Here is an 18087-nt window from a genome sequence, read left to right on the forward strand (position 1 = left end):
TAATATCCCTGGCCCTAATATCCCTGGCCCTAATATCCCTGGCCCTAATATCCCTGGCCCTAATATCCCTGGCCCTAATATCCCTGGCCCTAATATCCCTGGCCCTAATATCGCTGGCCATAACATCCCTGGCCCTAATAACCCTGGCCCTAATATCCCTGGCCTTAATATCCCTGGCCCTAATATCCCTGGCCCTAATATCCCTGGCCCTAATATCCCTGGCCATAATATGCCTGGCCCTAATATCCCTGGCCATTATATCCCTGGCCCTAATATCCCTGACCGTAATATCCCTGGCCCTAATATCCCTGGCCCTAATATCTCTGGCCCTAATATCCCTGGCCCTAATATCCCTGGCCCTAATATCCGTAGCCCTAATATCCCTGGCCCAAATATCCCTGGCCCTAATATCCCTGGCCCTAATATCCCTGACCCTAATATCCCTGGCCCTAATATCCCTGGCCCTAATATCCCTGGCCCTAATATCCCTGGCCCTAATAACCCTGGCCCTAATATCCCTGGCCCTAATATCCCTGGCCCTAATATCCCTGGCCCTAATATCCCTGGCCCTAATATCCCTGGACCTAACATCCCTGGCCCTATTATCCCTGGCCCTAATATCCCTGGCCCTAAAATCCCTTGCCCTAAAATCCCTGGCCCTAATATCACTGGGCCTAATATCCCTGGCCCTAATATCCCTGGCCCTAATATCCCTGGCCCTAATATCCCTGGCCCTAATATCCCTGGCCCTAATAACCCTGGCCCTAATATCCCTGGCCCTAATATCCCTGGCCCTAATATCCCTGGCCCTAATATCCCTGGCCGTAATATCCCTGGCCCTAATATCCCTGGACCTAATATCCCTGGCCCTAATATCCCTGGCCCTAATATCCCTGGCCCTAATATCCCTGGCCCTAATATCCCTGGCCCTAATATCCCTGGCCTTAATATCCCTGGCCCTAATATCCCTGGCCCTAATATCGCTGGCCCTAATATCTCTGCCCCTAATATCCCTGGCCCTAATATCCCTGGCCCTAATATCCCTGGCCCTAATATCCCTTGCCCTAATATCCCTGGCCATAATATCCCTGGCCCTAATATCCCTGGCCCTAACATCCCTGGCCCTAACATCCCTGGCCCTAATATCCCTGGCCCTAATATCCCTGGCCCAAATATCCCTGGCCCTAATATCCCTGGCCCTAATATCCCTGGCCCTAATATCCATGACCCTAATATCCCTGGCCCTAATATCCCTGGCCCTAATATCCCTCGCCCTAATATCTCTGGCCGTAATATCCGTGGACCTAATATCCCTGGCCCTAATATCCCTGGCCCTAATATCCCTGGCCCTAATATCCCTGGACCTAATATCCCTGGCCCTAATATCCCTGGCCCTAATATCGCTGGCCATAATATCCCTGGCCCTAATATCCCTGGCCCTAATATCCCTGGCATTAATATCCCTTGCCCTAATATCCCTGGCCCTAATATCCCTGGCCCTAATATCCCTGGCCCTAATATCCCTGGCCATAATATGCCTGGCCCTAATATCCCTAGCCATTATATCCCTGGCCCTAATATCCCTGACCATAATATCCCTGGCCCTAATATCCCTGGCCCTAATATCTCTGGCCCTAATATCCCTGGCCCTAATATCCCTGGCCCTAATATCCGTGGCCCTAATATCCCTGGCCATTATATCCCTGGCCCTAATATCCCTGACCGTAATATCCCTGGCCCTAATATCCCTGGCCCTAATATCTCTGGCCCTAATATCCCTGGCCCTAATATCCCTGGCCCTAATATCCATAGCCCTAATATCCCTGGCCCAAATATCCCTGGCCCTAATATCCCTGGCCCTAATATCCCTGACCCTAATATCCCTGGCCCTAATATCCCTGGCCCTAATATCCCTGGCCCTAATATCCCTGGCCCTAATAACCCTGGCCCTAATATCCCTGGCCCTAATATCCCTGGCCCTAATATCCCTGGCCCTAATATCCCTGGCCCTAATATCCCTGGACCTAACATCCCTGGCCCTAATATCCCTGGCCCTAATATCCCTGGCCCTAAAATCCCTTGCCCTAAAATCCCTGGCCCTAATATCACTGGGCCTAATATCCCTGGCCCTAATATCCCTGGCCCTAATATCCCTGGCCCTAATATCCCTGGCCCTAATATCCCTGGCCCTAATAACCCTGGCCCTAATATCCCTGGCCCTAATATCCCTGGCCCTAATATCCCTGGCCCTAATATCCCTGGCCGTAATATCCCTGGCCCTAATATCCCTGGACCTAATATCCCTGGCCCTAATATCCCTGGCCCTAATATCCCTGGCCCTAATATCCCTGGCCCTAATATCCCCGGCCCTAATATCCCTGGCCTTAATATCCCTGGCCCTAATATCCCTGGCCCTAATATCGCTGGCCCTAATATCTCTGCCCCTAATATCCCTGGCCCTAATATCCCTGGCCCTAATATCCCTGGCCCTAATATCCCTTGCCCTAATATCCCTGGCCATAATATCCCTGGCCCTAACATCCCTGGCCCTAACATCCCTGGCCCTAATATCCCTGGCCCTAATATCCCTGGCCCTAATATCCCTGGCCCTAATATCCCTGGCCCTAATATCCCTGGCCCTAATATCCATGACCCTAATATCCCTGGCCCTAATATCCCTGGCCCTAATATCCCTCGCCCTAATATCTCTGGCCGTAATATCCGTGGACCTAATATCCCTGGCCCTAATATCCCTGGCCCTAATATCCCTGGCCCTAATATCCCTGGCCCTAATATCCCTGGACCTAATATCCCTGGCCCTAATATCCCTGGCCCTAATATCGCTGGCCATAATATCCCTGGCCCTAATATCCCTGGCCCTAATATCCCTGGCATTAATATCCCTTGCCCTAATATCCCTGGCCCTAATATCCCTGGCCCTAATATCCCTGGCCCTAATATCCCTGGCCATAATATGCCTGGCCCTAATATCCCTAGCCATTATATCCCTGGCCCTAATATCCCTGACCATAATATCCCTGGCCCTAATATCCCTGGCCCTAATATCTCTGGCCCTAATATCCCTGGCCCTAATATCCCTGGCCCTAATATCCGTGGCCCTAATATCCCTGGCCCAAATATCCCTGGCCCTAATATCCCTGGCCCTAATATCCCTGACACTAATATCCCTGGCCCTAATATCCTTGGCCCTAATATCCCTTGCCCTAATATCCCTGGCCCTAATATCCCTGGCCATAATATCCCTGGCACTAATATCCCTGTCCCTAATAATGCTGGCCCTAATCTCCCTGGCCCTAATATCCCTGGCCCTAATATCCCTGGCCCTAATATCCCTGGCCCTAATATCCCTGGCCCTAATATCCCTGGCCCTAATATCCCTGGCCCTAATATCCCTGGCCCTAATATCCCTGACCCTAATATCCCTGGCTCTAATATCCCTGGCCCTAATATCCCTCGCCCTAATATCTCTGGCCGTAATATCCGTGGACCTAATATCCCTGGCCCTAATATCCCTGGCCCTAATATCCCTGGCCCTAATATCCCTGGCCCTAATATCCCTGGACCTAATATCCCTGGCCCTAATGTCCCTGGCCCTAATATCCATGGCCCTAATATCCCTGGCCCTAATATCCCTGGACCTAATATCCCTGGCCCTAATATCCCTGGACCTAATATCCCTGGCCCTCATATCCCTGGCACTAATATCCCTGGCCCTAATATCCCTGGCCCTAATATCCCTTGCCCTAAAATCCCTGGCCCTAATATCCCTGGCCCTAATATCCCTGGCCCTAATATCCCTGGCCCTAATATCCCTGGCCCTAATATCCCTGGCCCTAATATCCCTGGCCCTTATATCCCTGGCCCTAATATCCCTGGCCCTAATATACCTGGCCCTAATATCCCAGGCTTATTATCCCTTCCATAATATCCCTGGCCATAATATCCCTGGCCCTAATATCCCTGGCCCTAATATCCCTGGCCCTAATATCCCTGGATATAATATCCCTGGCCCTAATATCCCTGGCCCTAATATCCCTGGCCCTAATATCCCTGGCCCTAATATCCCTGGCCCTAATATCCCTGGCCCTAATATCGCTGGCCCTAATATCCCTGGCCCTAATATCCCTGGCCCTCATATCCCTGGCCCTAATATCCCTGGCCCTAATATCCATGGCCCTAATATCTCTGGCCCTAATATCAGTGGACCTAATATCCCTGGCCCTAATATCCCTGGACCTAATATCCCTGGCCCTAATATCCCTGGCACTAATATCCCTGGCCCTAATATCCCTGGCCCTAATATCCCTTACCCTAAAATCCCTGGCCCTAATATCCCTGGCCCTAATATCCCTGGCACTAATATCTCTGGCCCTAATATCAGTGGACCTAATATCCCTGGCCCTAATATCCCTGGACCTAATATCGCTGGCCATAACATCCCTGGCCCTAATAACCCTGGCCCTAATATCCCTGGCCTTAATATCCCTGGCCCTAATATCCCTGGCCCTAATATCCCTGGCCCTAATATCCCTGGCCATAATATGCCTGGCCCTAATATCCCTGGCCATTATATCCCTGGCCCTAATATCCCTGACCGTAATATCCCTGGCCCTAATATCCCTGGCCCTAATATCTCTGGCCCTAATATCCCTGGCCCTAATATCCCTGGCCCTAATATCCGTAGCCCTAATATCCCTGGCCCAAATATCCCTGGCCCTAATATCCCTGGCCCTAATATCCCTGACCCTAATATCCCTGGCCCTAATATCCCTGGCCCTAATATCCCTGGCCCTAATATCCCTGGCCCTAATAACCCTGGCCCTAATATCCCTGGCCCTAATATCCCTGGCCCTAATATCCCTGGCCCTAATATCCCTGGCCCTAATATCCCTGGACCTAACATCCCTGGCCCTATTATCCCTGGCCCTAATATCCCTGGCCCTAAAATCCCTTGCCCTAAAATCCCTGGCCCTAATATCACTGGGCCTAATATCCCTGGCCCTAATATCCCTGGCCCTAATATCCCTGGCCCTAATATCCCTGGCCCTAATATCCCTGGCCCTAATAACCCTGGCCCTAATATCCCTGGCCCTAATATCCCTGGCCCTAATATCCCTGGCCCTAATATCCCTGGCCGTAATATCCCTGGCCCTAATATCCCTGGACCTAATATCCCTGGCCCTAATATCCCTGGCCCTAATATCCCTGGCCCTAATATCCCTGGCCCTAATATCCCTGGCCCTAATATCCCTGGCCTTAATATCCCTGGCCCTAATATCCCTGGCCCTAATATCGCTGGCCCTAATATCTCTGCCCCTAATATCCCTGGCCCTAATATCCCTGGCCCTAATATCCCTGGCCCTAATATCCCTTGCCCTAATATCCCTGGCCATAATATCCCTGGCCCTAATATCCCTGGCCCTAACATCCCTGGCCCTAACATCCCTGGCCCTAATATCCCTGGCCCTAATATCCCTGGCCCAAATATCCCTGGCCCTAATATCCCTGGCCCTAATATCCCTGGCCCTAATATCCATGACCCTAATATCCCTGGCCCTAATATCCCTGGCCCTAATATCCCTCGCCCTAATATCTCTGGCCGTAATATCCGTGGACCTAATATCCCTGGCCCTAATATCCCTGGCCCTAATATCCCTGGCCCTAATATCCCTGGCCCTAATATCCCTGGACCTAATATCCCTGGCCCTAATATCCCTGGCCCTAATATCGCTGGCCATAATATCCCTGGCCCTAATATCCCTGGCCCTAATATCCCTGGCATTAATATCCCTTGCCCTAATATCCCTGGCCCTAATATCCCTGGCCCTAATATCCCTGGCCCTAATATCCCTGGCCATAATATGCCTGGCCCTAATATCCCTAGCCATTATATCCCTGGCCCTAATATCCCTGACCATAATATCCCTGGCCCTAATATCCCTGGCCCTAATATCTCTGGCCCTAATATCCCTGGCCCTAATATCCCTGGCCCTAATATCCGTGGCCCTAATATCCCTGGCCATTATATCCCTGGCCCTAATATCCCTGACCGTAATATCCCTGGCCCTAATATCCCTGGCCCTAATATCTCTGGCCCTAATATCCCTGGCCCTAATATCCCTGGCCCTAATATCCATAGCCCTAATATCCCTGGCCCAAATATCCCTGGCCCTAATATCCCTGGCCCTAATATCCCTGACCCTAATATCCCTGGCCCTAATATCCCTGGCCCTAATATCCCTGGCCCTAATATCCCTGGCCCTAATAACCCTGGCCCTAATATCCCTGGCCCTAATATCCCTGGCCCTAATATCCCTGGCCCTAATATCCCTGGCCCTAATATCCCTGGACCTAACATCCCTGGCCCTAATATCCCTGGCCCTAATATCCCTGGCCCTAAAATCCTTTGCCCTAAAATCCCTGGCCCTAATATCACTGGGCCTAATATCCCTGGCCCTAATATCCCTGGCCCTAATATCCCTGGCCCTAATATCCCTGGCCCTAATATCCCTGGCCCTAATAACCCTGGCCCTAATATCCCTGGCCCTAATATCCCTGGCCCTAATATCCCTGGCCCTAATATCCCTGGCCGTAATATCCCTGGCCCTAATATCCCTGGACCTAATATCCCTGGCCCTAATATCCCTGGCCCTAATATCCCTGGCCCTAATATCCCTGGCCCTAATATCCCCGGCCCTAATATCCCTGGCCTTAATATCCCTGGCCCTAATATCCCTGGCCCTAATATCGCTGGCCCTAATATCTCTGCCCCTAATATCCCTGGCCCTAATATCCCTGGCCCTAATATCCCTGGCCCTAATATCCCTTGCCCTAATATCCCTGGCCATAATATCCCTGGCCCTAACATCCCTGGCCCTAACATCCCTGGCCCTAATATCCCTGGCCCTAATATCCCTGGCCCTAATATCCCTGGCCCTAATATCCCTGGCCCTAATATCCCTGGCCCTAATATCCATGACCCTAATATCCCTGGCCCTAATATCCCTGGCCCTAATATCCCTCGCCCTAATATCTCTGGCCGTAATATCCGTGGACCTAATATCCCTGGCCCTAATATCCCTGGCCCTAATATCCCTGGCCCTAATATCCCTGGCCCTAATATCCCTGGACCTAATATCCCTGGCCCTAATATCCCTGGCCCTAATATCGCTGGCCATAATATCCCTGGCCCTAATATCCCTGGCCCTAATATCCCTGGCATTAATATCCCTTGCCCTAATATCCCTGGCCCTAATATCCCTGGCCCTAATATCCCTGGCCCTAATATCCCTGGCCATAATATGCCTGGCCCTAATATCCCTAGCCATTATATCCCTGGCCCTAATATCCCTGACCATAATATCCCTGGCCCTAATATCCCTGGCCCTAATATCTCTGGCCCTAATATCCCTGGCCCTAATATCCCTGGCCCTAATATCCGTGGCCCTAATATCCCTGGCCCAAATATCCCTGGCCCTAATATCCCTGGCCCTAATATCCCTGACACTAATATCCCTGGCCCTAATATCCTTGGCCCTAATATCCCTTGCCCTAATATCCCTGGCCCTAATATCCCTGGCCATAATATCCCTGGCACTAATATCCCTGTCCCTAATAATGCTGGCCCTAATCTCCCTGGCCCTAATATCCCTGGCCCTAATATCCCTGGCCCTAATATCCCTGGCCCTAATATCCCTGGCCCTAATATCCCTGGCCCTAATATCCCTGGCCCTAATATCCCTGGCCCTAATATCCCTGACCCTAATATCCCTGGCTCTAATATCCCTGGCCCTAATATCCCTCGCCCTAATATCTCTGGCCGTAATATCCGTGGACCTAATATCCCTGGCCCTAATATCCCTGGCCCTAATATCCCTGGCCCTAATATCCCTGGCCCTAATATCCCTGGACCTAATATCCCTGGCCCTAATGTCCCTGGCCCTAATATCCATGGCCCTAATATCCCTGGCCCTAATATCCCTGGACCTAATATCCCTGGCCCTAATATCCCTGGACCTAATATCCCTGGCCCTCATATCCCTGGCACTAATATCCCTGGCCCTAATATCCCTGGCCCTAATATCCCTTGCCCTAAAATCCCTGGCCCTAATATCCCTGGCCCTAATATCCCTGGCCCTAATATCCCTGGCCCTAATATCCCTGGCCCTAATATCCCTGGCCCTAATATCCCTGGCACTTATATCCCTGGCCCTAATATCCCTGGCCCTAATATACCTGGCCCTAATATCCCAGGCTTATTATCCCTTCCATAATATCCCTGGCCATAATATCCCTGGCCCTAATATCCCTGGCCCTAATATCCCTGGCCCTAATATCCCTGGATATAATATCCCTGGCCCTAATATCCCTGGCCCTAATATCCCTGGCCCTAATATCCCTGGCCCTAATATCCCTGGCCCTAATATCCCTGGCCCTAATATCACTGGCCCTAATATCCCTGGCCCTAATATCCCTGGCCCTCATATCCCTGGCCCTAATATCCCTGGCCCTAATATCCATGGCCCTAATATCTCTGGCCCTAATATCAGTGGACCTAATATCCCTGGCCCTAATATCCCTGGACCTAATATCCCTGGCCCTAATATCCCTGGCACTAATATCCCTGGCCCTAATATCCCTGGCCCTAATATCCCTTACCCTAAAATCCCTGGCCCTAATATCCCTGGCCCTAATATCCCTGGCACTAATATCCCTGGCCCTAATATCCCTGGCCCTAATATCCCTTACCCTAAAATCCCTGGCCCTAAAATCCCTGGCCCTAATATCCCTGGCCCTAATATCCCTTACCCTAAAATCCCTGGCCCTAATATCCCTGGCCCTAATAACCCTGGCCCTAATATCCCTGGCCTTAATATCCCTGGCCCTAATATCCCTGGCCCTAATATCCCTGGCCCTAATATCCCTGGCCATAATATGCCTGGCCCTAATATCCCTGGCCATTATATCCCTGGCCCTAATATCCCTGACCGAAATATCCCTGGCCCTAATATCCCTGGCCCTAATATCTCTGGCCCTAATATCCCTGGCCCTAATATCCCTGGCCCTAATATCCGTAGCCCTAATATCCCTGGCCCAAATATCCCTGGCCCTAATATCCCTGGCCCTAATATCCCTGACCCTAATATCCCTGGCCCTAATATCCCTGGCCCTAATATCCCTGGCCCTAATATCCCTGGCCCTAATAACCCTGGCCCTAATATCCCTGGCCCTAATATCCCTGGCCCTAATATCCCTGGCCCTAATATCCCTGGCCCTAATATCCCTGGACCTAACATCCCTGGCCCTAATATCCCTGGCCCTAATATCCCTGGCCCTAAAATCCCTTGCCCTAAAATCCCTGGCCCTAATATCACTGGGCCTAATATCCCTGGCCCTAATATCCCTGGCCCTAATATCCCTGGCCCTAATATCCCTGGCCCTAATATCCCTGGCCCTAATAACCCTGGCCCTAATATCCCTGGCCCTAATATCCCTGGCCCTAATATCCCTGGCCCTAATATCCCTGGCCGTAATATCCCTGGCCCTAATATCCCTGGACCTAATATCCCTGGCCCTAATATCCCTGGCTCTAATATCTCTGGCCCTAATATCCCTGGCCCTAATATCCCCGGCCCTAATATCCCTGGCCTTAATATCCCTGGCCCTAATATCCCTGGCCCTAATATCGCTGGCCCTAATATCTCTGCCCCTAATATCCATGACCCTAATATCCCTGGCCCTAATATCCCTGGCCCTAATATCCCTCGCCCTAATATCTCTGGCCGTAATATCCGTGGACCTAATATCCCTGGCCCTAATATCCCTGGCCCTAATATCCCTGGCCCTAATATCCCTGGCCCTAATATCCCTGGACCTAATATCCCTGGCCCTAATATCCCTGGCCCTAATATCGCTGGCCATAATATCCCTGGCCCTAATATCCCTGGCCCTAATATCCCTGGCCCTAATATCCCTGGCCCTAATATCCATGGCCCTAATATCTCTGGCCCTAATATCAGTGGACCTAATATCCCTGGCCCTAATATCCCTGGACCTAATATCCCTGGCCCTAATATCCCTGGCACTAATATCCCTGGCCCTAATATCCCTGGCCCTAATATCCCTTACCCTAAAATCCCTGGCCCTAATATCCCTGGCCCTAATATCCCTGGCACTAATATCCCTGGCCCTAATATCCCTGGCCCTAATATCCCTTACCCTAAAATCCCTGGCCCTAAAATCCCTGTCCCTAATAATGCTGGCCCTAATCTCCCTGGCCCTAATATCCCTGGCCCTAATATCCCTTACCCTAAAATCCCTGGCCCTAATATCCCTGGCCCTAATATCCCTGACCCTAATATCCCTGGCCCTAATATCCCTGGCCCTAATATCCCTGGCCCTAATATCCCTGGCCCTAATAACCCTGGCCCTAATATCCCTGGCCCTAATATCCCTGGCCCTAATATCCCTGGCCCTAATATCCCTGGCCCTAATATCCCTGGACCTAACATCCCTGGCCCTAATATCCCTGGCCCTAATATCCCTGGCCCTAAAATCCCTTGCCCTAAAATCCCTGGCCCTAATATCACTGGGCCTAATATCCCTGGCCCTAATATCCCTGGCCCTAATATCCCTGGCCCTAATATCCCTGGCCCTAATATCCCTGGCCCTAATAACCCTGGCCCTAATATCACTGGCCCTAATATCCCTGGCCCTAATATCCCTGGCCCTAATATCCCTGGCCGTAATATCCCTGGCCCTAATATCCCTGGACCTAATATCCCTGGCCCTAATATCCCTGGCCCTAATATCCCTGGCCCTAATATCCCTGGCCCTAATATCCCCGGCCCTAATATCCCTGGCCTTAATATCCCTGGCCCTAATATCCCTGGCCCTAATATCGCTGGCCCTAATATCTCTGCCCCTAATATCCCTGACCCTAATATCCCTGGCCCTAATATCCCTGGCCCTAATATCCCTTGCCCTAATATCCCTGGTGCCTAATATCCCTGGCCATAATATCCCTGGCACTAATATCCCTGTCCCTAATAATGCTGGCCCTAATCTCCCTGGCCCTAATATCCCTGGCCCTAATATCCCTGGCCCTAATATCCCTGGCCCTAATATCCCTGGCCCTAATATCCCTGGCCCTAATATCCCTGGCCCTAATATCCCTGGCCCTCATATTCCTGGCCCTGATATCCCTGGTCCTAATATCCCTGGACCTAACATCCCTGGCCCTAATATCCCTGGCCTAAAATCCCTTGCCCTAAAATCCCTGGCCCTAATATCACTGGGCCTAATATCCCTGGCCCTAATATCCCTGGCCCTAATATCCCTGGCCCTAATATCCCTGGCCCTAATATCCCTGGCCCTAATAACCCTGGCCCTAATATCCCTGGCCCTAATATCCCTGGCCCTAATATCCCTGGCCCTAATATCCCTGGCCGTAATATCCCTGGCCCTAATATCCCTGGACCTAATATCCCTGGCCCTAATATCCCTGGCCCTAATATCCCTGGCCCTAATATCCCTGGCCCTAATATCCCCGGCCCTAATATCCCTGGCCTTAATATCCCTGGCCCTAATATGCCTGGCCCTAATATCGCTGGCCCTAATATCTCTGCCCCTAATATCCCTGACCCTAATATCCCTGGCCCTAATATCCCTGGCCCTAATATCCCTTGCCCTAATATCCCTGGCGCCTAATATCCCTGGCCATAATATCCCTGGCACTAATATCCCTGTCCCTAATAATGCTGGCCCTAATCTCCCTGGCCCTAATATCCCTGGCCCTAATATCCCTGGCCCTAATATCCCTGGCCCTAATATCCCTGGCCCTAATATCCCTGGCCCTAATATCCCTGGCCCTAATATCCCTGGCCCTCATATTCCTGGCCCTGATATCCCTGGTCCTAATATCCCTGGCCCTAATATCCCTGGCCCTAATATCCCTGGACCTAATATCCCTGGCCCTAATATCCCTGGCCCTAATATCCCTGGCCCTAATATCCCTTGCCCTAAAATCCCTGGCCCTAATATCCCTGGCCCTAATATCCCTGGCCCTAATATCCCTGGCCCTAATATCCCTGGCCCTAATATCCCTGGCCCTAATATCCCTGGCCCTAATATCCCTGGCCCTAATAACCCTGGCCCTAATATCCCTGGCCCTAATATCCATGGCCCTAATATCCCTGGCCCTAATATCCCTGGACCTAATATCCCTGGCCCTAATATCCCTGGACCTAATATCCCTGGCCCTAATATCCCTGGCACTAATATCCCTGGCACTAATATCCCTGGCCCTAATATCCCTTGCCCTAATATCCCTGGCCCTAATATCCCTGGCCCTAATATCCCTGGCCCTAATATCCCTGGCCCTAATATCCCTGGCCCTAATATCCCTGGCCTTAATAACCCTGGCCCTAATAACCCTGGCCCTAATATCCCTGGCCCTAATATCCCTGGCCCTAATATCTCTGGCCCTAATATCCCTGGCCCTAATATCCCTGGCCGTAATATCCGTGGACCTGATATCCCTGGCCGTAATATCCCTGGCCCTAATATCCCTGGCCCTAATATCCCTGGCCCTAATATTTCTGGCCCTAATATCCCTGGCCCTAATATCCTTGGCCCTAATATCCCTGGCCCTAATATCGCTGGCCATAATATCCCTGGCCCTAATATCCCTGGCCCTAATATCCCTGGCCTTAATATCCCTGGCCCTAATATCCCTGGCCCTAATATCCCTGGCCCTAATATCCCTGGCCATAATATGCCTGGCCCTAATATCCCTGGCCATTATATCCCTGGCCCTAATATCCCTGACCGTAATATCCCTGGCCCTAATATCCCTGGCCCTAATATCTCTGGCCCTAATATCCCTGGCCCTAATATCCCTGGCCCTAATATCCGTGGTCCTAATATCCCTGGCCCAAATATCCCTGGCCCTAATATCCATGGCCCTAATATCCCTGACCCTAATATCCCTGGCCCTAATATCCCTGGCCCTAATATCCCTGGCCCTAATATCCCTGGACCTAATATCCCTGGCCCTAATATTCCTGGCCCTAATATCCCTGGCCCTAATATCCCTGGCCCTAATATCACTGGCCATAATATCCCTGGCCCTAATATCCCTGGCCCTAATATCCCTGGCATTAATATCCCTGGCCCTAATATTCCTGGCCCTAATATCCCTGGCCCTAATATCCCTGGCCCTAATATCCCTGGACATAATATGCCTTTCCCTAATATCTCTAGCCATTATATCCCTGGCCCTAATATCCCTGACCGTAATATCCGTGGCCCTAATATCCCTGGCCCTAATATCTCTGGCCCTAATATCCCTGGCCCTAATATCCCTGGCCCTAATATCCGTGGCCCTAATATCCCTGGCCCAAATATCCCTGGCCCTAATATCCCTGGCCCTAATCTCCCTGACCCTAATATCCCTGGCCCTAATATCCCTGGCCCTAATATCCCTTGCCCTAATATCCCTAGCGCCTAATATCCCTGGCCATAATATCCCTGGCACTAATATCCCTGTCCCTAATAATGCTGGCCCCAATCTCCCTGGCCCTAGTATCCCTGGCCCTAATATCCCTGGCCCTAATATCCCTGGCCCTAATATCCCTGGCCCTAATATCCCTGGCCCTAATATCCCTGGCCCTAATATTCCTGGCCCTGATATCCCTGGTCCTAATATCCCTGGCCCTAATATCCCTGGCCCTAATATCCCTGGACCTAATATCCCTGGCCCTAATATCCCTGGCCCTAATATCCCTGGCCCTAATATCCCTTGCCCTAAAATCCCTGGCCCTAATATCCCTGGCCCTAATATCCCTGGCCCTAATATCCCTGGCCCTAATATCCCTGGCCCTAATATCCCTGGCCCTAATATCCCTGGCCCTAATATCCCTGGCCCTAATATCCCTGGCCCTAATAACCCTGGCCCTAATATCCCTGGCCCTAATATCCCTGGCCCTAATATCCCTGGCCATAATATGCCTGGCCCTAATATCCCTGGCCATTATATCCCTGGCCCTAATATCCCTGACCGTAATATCCCTGGCCCTAATATCCCTGGCCCTAATATCTCTGGCCCTAATATCCCTGGCCCTAATATCCCTGGTCCTAATATCCGTGGCCCTAATATCCCTGGCCCAAATATCCCTGGCCCTAATATCCCTGGCCCTAATATCCCTGGCCCTAATATCCCTGGCCCTAATATCCCTGGCCCTAATATCCCTGGCCCTAATATCCCTGGCCCTAATATACCTGGTCCTAATATCCCTGGCCCTAATATGCCTGGCTCTAATATCCCTGGCCCTAATATCCCTGGCCCTAATATCCCTGGCCCTAATATCGCTGGCCCTAATATCCCTGGCCCTAATATCCCTGGCCCTAATATCCCTGGCCCTAATATCCCTGGCCCTAATATCCATGGCCCTAATATCCCTGGCCCTAATATCCCTGGACCTAATATCCCTGGCCCTACTATCCCTGGACCTAATATCCCTGGCCCTAATAACCCTGGCACTAATATCCCTGGCCCTAATATCCCTGGCCCTAATATCCCTTGCCCTAAAATCCCTGGCCCTAATATCCCTGGCCCTAATATCCCTGGCCCTAATATCCCTGGCCATAATATCCCTGGCCCCAATATCCCTGGCCCTAATATCCCTGGCCCTAATATCCCTGGCCTTAATAACCCTGGCCCTAATAACCCTGGCCCTAATATCCCTGGCCCTAATATCCCTGGCCCTAATATCCCTGGCCCTAATATCCCTGGCCCTAATATCCCTGGCCTTAATAACTCTGGCCCTAATAACCCTGGCCCTAATATCCCTGGCCCTAATATCCCTGGCCCTAATATCTCTGGCCCTAATATCCCTGGCCCTAATATCCCTGGCCGTAATATCCGTGGACCTGATATCCCTGGCCGTAATATCCCTGGCCCTAATATCCCTGGCCCTAATATCCCTGGACCTAATATTTCTGGCCCTAATATCCCTGGCCCTAATATCCTTGGCCCTAATATCCCTGGCCCTAATATCGCTGGCCATAATATCCCTGGCCCTAATATCCCTGGCCCTAATATCCCTGGCCTTAATATCCCTGGCCCTAATATCCCTGGCTCTAATATCCCTGGCCCTAATATCCCTGGCCCTAATATCCCTGGCCATAATATGCCTGGCCCTAATATCCCTGGCCATTATATCCCTGGCCCTAATATCCCTGACTGTAATATCCCTGGCCCTAATATCCCTGGCCCTAATATCTCTGGCCCTAATATCCCTGGCCCTAATATCCCTGGCCCTAATATCCGTGGTCCTAATATCCCTGGCCCAAATATCCCTGGCCCTAATATCCATGGCCCTAATATCCCTGACCCTAATATCCCTGGCCCTAATATCCCTGGCCCTAATATCCCTCGCCCTAATATCTCTGGCCGCAATATCCGTGGACCTAATATCCCTGGCCCTAATATCCCTGGCCCTAATATCCCTGGCCCTAATATCCCTGGACCTAATATCCCTGGCCCTAATATCCCTGGCCCTAATATCCCTGGCCCTAATATCCCTGGCCCTAATATCACTGGCCATAATATCCCTGGCCCTAATATCCCTGGCCCTAATATCCCTGGCATTAATATCCCTGGCCCTAATATCCCTGGCCCTAATATCCCTGGCCCTAATATCCCTGGCCCTAATATCCCTGGACATAATATGCCTTTCCCTAATATCTCTAGCCATTATATCCCTGGCCCTAATATCCCTGACCGTAATATCCGTGGCCCTAATATCCCTGGCCCTAATATCTCTGGCCCTAATATCCCTGGCCCTAATATCCCTGGCCCTAATATCCGTGGCCCTAATATCCCTGGCCCAAATATCCCTGGCCCTAATATCCCTGGCCCTAATATCCCTGACCCTAATATCCCTGGCCCTAATATCCCTGGCCCTAATATCCCTTGCCCTAATATCCCTGGCGCCTAATATCCCTGGCCATAATATCCCTGGCACTAATATCCCTGTCCCTAATAATGCTGGCCCTAATCTCCCTGGCCCTAATATCCCTGGCCCTAATATCCCTGGCCCTAATATCCCTGGCCCTAATATCCCTGGCCCTAATATCCCTGGCCCTAATATCCCTGGCCCTAATATTCCTGGCCCTGATATCCCTGGTCCTAATATCCCTGGCCCTAATATCCCTGGCCCTAATATCCCTGGACCTAATATCCCTGGCCCTAATATCCCTGGCCCTAATATCCCTGGCCCTAATATCCCTTGCCCTAAAATCCATGGCCCTAATATCCCTGGCCCTAATATCCCTGGCCCTAATATCCCTGGCCCTAATATCCCTGGCCCTAATATCCCTGGCCCTAATATCCCTGGCCCTAATATCCCTGACCCTAATATCCCTGGCCCTAATAACCCTGGCCCTAATATCCCTGGCCCTAATATCCCTGGCCTTAATATCCCTGGCCCTAATATCCCTGGCCCTAATATCCCTGGCCCTAATAACCCTGGCCCTAATATCCCTGGCCATAATATGCCTGGCCCTAATATCCCTGGCCATTATATCCCTGGCCCTAATATCCCTGACCGTAATATCCCTGGCCCTAATATCCCTGGCCCTAATATCTCTGGCCCTAATATCCCTGGCCCTAATATCCCTGGCCCTAATATCCGTGGTCCTAATATCCCTGGCCCAAATATCCCTGGCCCTAATATCCATGGCCCTAATATCCCTGACCCTAATATCCCTGGCCCTAATATCCCTGGCCCTAATATCCCTGGCCCTAATATCCCTGGACCTAATATCCCTGGCCCTAATATCCCTGGCCCTATAATATCCCTGGCCCTAATATCCCTGGCCCTAATATCACTGGCCATAATATCCCTGGCCCTAATATCCCTGGCCCTAATATCCCTGGCATTAATATCCCTGGCCCTAATATCCCTGGCCCTAATATCCCTGGCCCTAATATCCCTGGCCCTAATATCCCTGGACATAATATGCCTTTCCCTAATATCTCTAGCCATTATATCCCTGGCCCTAATATCCCTGACCGTAATATCCGTGGCCCTAATATCCCTGGCCCTAATATCTCTGGCCCTAATATCCCTGGCCCTAATATCCCTGGCCCTAATATCCGTGGCCCTAATATCCCTGGCCCAAATATCCCTGGCCCTAATATCCCTGGCCCTAATCTTCCTGACCCTAATATCCCTGGCCCTAATATCCCTGGCCCTAATATCCCTTGCCCTAATATCCCTAGCGCCTAATATCCCTGGCCATAATATCCCTGGCACTAATATCCCTGTCCCTAATAATGCTGGCCCCAATCTCCCTGGCCCTAGTATCCCTGGCCGTAATATCCCTGGCCCTAATATCCCTGGCCCTAATATCCGTGGTCCTAATATCCCTGGCCCAAATATCCCTGGCCCTAATATCCATGGCCCTAATATCCCTGACCCTAATATCCCTGGCCCTAATATCCCTGGCCCTAATATCCCTCGCCCTAATATCTCTGGCCGCAATATCCGTGGACCTAATATCCCTGGCCCTAATATCCCTGGCCCTAATATCCCTGGCCCTAATATCCCTGGACCTAATATCCCTGGCCCTAATATCCCTGGCCCTAATATCCCTGGCCCTAATATCCCTGGCCCTAATATCAATGGCCATAATATCCCTGGCCCTAATATCCCTGGCCCTAATATCCCTGGCATTAATATCCCTGGCCCTAATATCCCTGGCCCTAATATCCCTGGCCCTAATATCCCTGGCCCTAATATCCCTGGACATAATATGCCTTTCCCTAATATCTCTAGCCATTATATCCCTGGCCCTAATATCCCTGACCGTAATATCCGTGGCCCTAATATCCCTGGCCCTAATATCTCTGGCCCTAATATCCCTGGCCCTAATATCCCTGGCCCTAATATCCGTGGCCCTAATATCCCTGGCCCAAATATCCCTGGCCCTAATATCCCTGGCCCTAATATCCCTGACCCTAATATCCCTGGCCCTAATATCCCTGGCCCTAATATCCCT

This window comes from Petromyzon marinus, unplaced genomic scaffold (assembly GCF_048934315.1).
Source record: "Petromyzon marinus isolate PM22_M1 ecotype Great Lakes invasive population unplaced genomic scaffold, UKy_Petmar_22M1.pri1.0 PM_G_Scaffold_48, whole genome shotgun sequence".
Classification (NCBI taxonomy): Eukaryota; Metazoa; Chordata; class Hyperoartia; order Petromyzontiformes; family Petromyzontidae; genus Petromyzon; species Petromyzon marinus.